Raw genomic sequence first — 5,200 nt, forward strand, 5'->3', positions numbered from 1 at the left:
TTCGACTCCATCAGGGTCACACTTTTACTGAGTGGATTTTCTACTACAAGAGAACGCGAACAACGTGAATCTTACATTATTTACAAATTCAACACCGTAAAGACAGGAATGAATGTTAGCCCGGGCATTATGTCGTCTATACATGCTGTTGATAATCTGGCTGCAGAATAATCCCCTATCTAAATTATAAGTCTCTGTGTTGTTTAAACAAGTAATCAAGCTATTGTTATTTTGTTTATTCCCTTCCTGGGGTGTCCGCACAGGCGGCATATGCCACAAACAACATCGAGGCGCCCGCCCGCCGTTTACTCCAACAAAGGACCCGCGCGACTCCCGCGTGCGGTTAGAGGATTAGTTAAGCTCCTTCTCCCTGGTTCATGGTCAGGGACGACCCTGTCGGCTGCCCGGGCGGGGCAGAAGAATAGAGCTAAGAATGATGAATGGCGCTCGCCCGCCCTGCCGGTAGGCGGAATCGTGCATGCCTTGAACCACAGTGCGGAGATCGTACCTACACTCTTAACGAGCCTGCCTGTTTGTTTTGTAGGGTTAGCATCACTGAGATACGTGTGCGGCTGCCACCGCTTCCTGTAAACTCTTCCCGTAAGATCAGTGACCATTAGAATTCTGTGCCTCCCAGTGGTGGTGTGAGAGCGTCCCTGTTACTGCTTTGCGCTTTCGTTTCTTAAACAGAGCGGCCCCCCTCTGAAGCGGGCGCTACCTGTCACTCGTTCTACAAGCTGACGAACGATGGAGGACAGTGTTTTTGAAAGAGTTGTGTACTCCTCTCTCTTTTCTGCATGTTTAGGTTTGTTTTTGTTTTGCGTTTTCTTTCTTTTTCTTTTTTTTCTCTCTCTCTCTCTCTTTTGCAAACCTTCACCTCTCCTCGCCGAGAGCGTGTTTGTTGCTACCTTTCTCCCCAAATCCCCCCTCTCTCTTTTTTCGGCGTCGTTGGACGACGAGCTTATAAATACGTGCACATAAATACGAAATGTTTTCTTGAGAAAGATCGTCATCCGATCGAAGCGTCGACCAATAAACAGTTTTGTTAGAAGCTATACCCATTTTTTACTATTTCCTACGGCAACCAAAGTATCAAAGTATCAAATCAAAGTATCACTTGCAATGGCTGCCGTCAACGCTTCTACGAAACGGATCATCTGGCAATTCCCTCAGCATGCACCCACCTGTGCCGTCGTGGGTGATTCCCAGACGAAGCCCCTTCACACGCACTTCGACCCGTCAAGCCCGGACTCCCCAGCGTTCATATCGCAGCCGGGTGCCCGAATTAACGACGTCGGGGGACTGCTGGACTTCGTGCCACGAGGGGTGTCTCTCCTCGTCCTTCACGTGGGCACTACCGACATCGCGAGGATGAGCGCGGAGACAGCAATTCAAAGGTACCGTACCCTCCTTCACCACATCAAGGCCGAAAGACCGGACATTGGAACCATTTTTGTGTCATTGGTGCTGCCCCGGGGCCCTAACGAGAGACTACGCCAGCCCAACTTGAGAAGAGTAGGGATCATCAACCAGGAGGCGCACACATTCAACTGCCGGCTCGTAGATTTGTGCAACGAAATGGTCCGAGTATTCTACCTCGATCACGCTATGCAGCACTTCTCCCCTCGGATGGTGTTGGCGGCGGATGGGTTGCACCCGAACTTCACGGAGTATCACTACTTTCCTGGAACTTGTACAACCTGCTGCTGCGAACCCGGAAACCCCAAATCGGAGATTTGAAAGACCACGCCCTCCCCCGTGCCACCGTCCAACCACCGCCGACGAGTCCGGAGGTCCCCTTCATGAACAGCCTTCACATGGACGAGACGGCCTACACCGCATGCCCCATTGCAACTAGCCAGCTGCAGCCAGTGATACCATCCTTCGCCCAGGTGGTCAGCTCGAACAGTCTCTCTGCTAGCAGTAGAGAACCGGCGCCCAGCCCGGTCGCTCGTCCGAACGTCCACCAAAGGCTTACCGCAAGGAGTGCGCGTACAACTGTGACCCCCAAGAAAGGTGACGCAGCGTCTGCGGACTCCACGTGGAAACCCAGCAAAACACCTTGCAGCGTTCTTTCTGGGGCTATCAACAAAAAAACCCAAAAGCCTCGTAAAGCACCGCAACCAGCCAAACCCATCGCCAGATCAAACAGCGCACCACCTGAACTTCCCCGAGGCCCGGACCCAGGGCTCTAAGCCACAAGCGCATCTCCGTCGGAAAACCTGCAGATGATCGAGCCCAAGCCCGGGAAATCAGAACTCAACCCACGGACTTCAACGAGCCCACAACCTTCTGACCCCCAGCCGACCTCGAGAGACTGCGAGATTCTGGAATCCAGTCCAGAAAACGAGAAAAGCCCTCCCACCCCCCCATCAAAAGGTACGACCTCCGAAAAAACTGTGGCTCTGCACGTCGCATTTGCATGAATTGACATCCTGGCCGCGCAAATGTTCCGACCTCCTCTCCCTAAGATGACACGCGTGATCAGCTGCTGACGCCTAATTTTTTTAAGATAAGGAAAACAAGTGACAAGCGGGTGCGCCATGATCTACATGTGCGTACACTCAAAATATACCGAAAGGCTGGGATCGCCCCCCGGGGCCTTCTTCTATCATTAACACCATCGATGCATACGTTTAACAAACGTGAAACACAAAATTGGAACGAAACTCTTACATCCGCATCACTTCAGCTAACTAAAATCGTAGTGGATCATTGTGATAATACACTCGCGTCTCTGAGGGCGGAGGAGCTTCGTGCTAGGAATAATATTGTCCTTTCTGCGCTGGAGGCCAGCGAACTGGAACTTTTCAAGAAAAAGAAGACAGATCAAATAATGAGAATCAAAATTTAAAAATTGTCAAGGGATAAAGTTCCATACTCAAACGAGTTTTCTGTTCCATACTCAAACGAGTTTTCTCAAATCAATTCAGCTCCGCACCACACAGACATTGGAAATTCAAAAATTACACCCCCAATTCCTCCCTGCAAGTCGAAAGAAATGTCAAAAACTCAAAAGAACATAGATGAAAACATAATTAACCTCTCCGGGGTACAGCTTACTATTCATGAGCGGTCGTTAATCTCGCGCGGGTTGACATTTTGCCCAAGTACCCGCCGATACAATGAGTTTAGCTTGCTGAAAGATCTGGACAATTGTTCACGAAATTTACGCCTAGAAGAATATTTTTTCGATAAGCCGGACAAAGCGCGCACTGCCCCATCCTCCGTCAATGTAGGGCGGCAGTGGACACCCAAATAAGAGCGGGAAAAACACTTGGACTCGTACATTGAGGCCGTTCAAAGAGACGTCCTGCGGACTTATAACGCTCGCAAACCAAGGGCCCAGAACCTTTCTAAAGATGAGCGCGAGGCACTTAAGGCACTGGGTGATCGAACAGACATTGTCATAAAACCAGCCGATAAAGGTGGAGGTATTGTAATACTTAGTAAACCAGACTACATTCAAGAAGGCCACCGTCAGTTAAATAACAAATTTTTCTACCAAAAACTTGACGCGGATCCAACTGTTGAACATCAGGAAATAATAACAACAACACTAAATAATCTTGTCAAAATTGGGGAAATAGAGCCACTCCTCTGTAAAGCACTTACAGCAGCACACGCGACGCCAGGAAGGTTTTACATGCTGCCTAAAGTTTATAAAGAAGGGAACCCTGGTAGGCCAATAATTTCGGGAAGAGGCACTCTCACCGAACCAATATCAAGCTACATAGAATCCCTGATTAAGCAAATACCCGCAACCCATTCGTCGTATCTCTGTGATACTAAACACTTCTTACGGGAAATCGACAACATAAAAATTCCTGATGGCGCCTTCCTTGTAACTCTAGATGTAACTTCTCTGTACACAAATATACCTCACCGAGATGTGATTGAAGCCCTGGTTGAATCCTATAGCATACATCGGGACCATAAGTCGCCAAGCCCACAAGTCATTGAAACTTTGACCAAGCTAGTGCTGGAATTAAATAGCTTTGAATTCCACAATCAGTATTACCTACAAATAAACGGCACTGCGATGGGTACTCGAATGGCACCCAACTACGCTAATATATTCATGAACGATCTCGAAACAAAATTTCTATCAACCCGTGAAATTAAGCCATTCTTTTACAAACGCTTTCTGGACGATGTATTCCTTATTTGGACCGGTACGGAGGATGACTTAATCGACTTCATCGAGTGTTTCAACAAGGCCCATCCAAGCATCGCATTCACTTATACCTATTCAACCACGGAAATCAATTTCCTTGACGTGCATATAAATACAGACAAAGGAGAACTGATCACTACCGTGTACAAAAAACCTACCGATAGGCAGCAGTATCTGCACTTCGACACTAGTCATCCGCGCCACTGCAAAACGAGTACCCCATACCCGCCGGCCCACCGATTTAGGAATTTGTTCCCGCACCGAGGACTTCGAGGCAAACGCAGAAAACTTGCGCAATGTACTCGCGAAGCAACAATACCCACCACACATAGTCAACGACGCTATTTGCAAAGCGGTCAATCTTGATCGCCAAGAGTTACTGCACCATGAAAAGGAACTAAACCAGAAGGGGAGAGGCAACCTGGTTTTACCGTTCGGGGGCAACTCCCCAAACATAAACAAAATCTTGAAAAAGCACTTCGAAATGCTACAACAGAGTGAACGGCTTTCGAAAATCTTCCCCACCCCTCCTCGAGTCGTATACAGGCGCCCCAAAAATAATAAAGATTACCTTGTACACGCCAAAACTTAGAGGGCACCCAAGGGTGGGTGTCGACCATGCGGAAAGGCACGGTGCTGCGTATGTAAACACATGCAGACAACCACGGTGGCATAAAGCACCAACTCAAATTTCAAGCATCTAATTCACGCGACACTCTACTGCGACTCTAATAATGTGGTGTACCTTCTGGAGTGCGGTGTTTGTGGCATCGAATACATTGGCCAGATGGACACAACCTTCCGCATGCACTTCAACAACCATCGCGCCAATGTTCGTTCACTCCCGGATCTACCCTTATCACGACATATTAACCCCGAAAACCACCCGTTCGACTCCATCAGGGTCACACTTTTACAGAGTGGATTTTCTACTACAAGAGAACGCGAACAACGTGAATCTTACATTATTTACAAATTAAACGCCGTAAAGGGAGGAATGAATGTTAGCCCGGGCATTATTTC

Source organism: Haemaphysalis longicornis, unplaced genomic scaffold, assembly GCF_048455015.1.
Source record: "Haemaphysalis longicornis isolate Haplotype H1 unplaced genomic scaffold, Haemaphysalis longicornis Haplotype H1 scaffold_2, whole genome shotgun sequence".
Taxonomy (NCBI): domain Eukaryota; kingdom Metazoa; phylum Arthropoda; class Arachnida; order Ixodida; family Ixodidae; genus Haemaphysalis; species Haemaphysalis longicornis.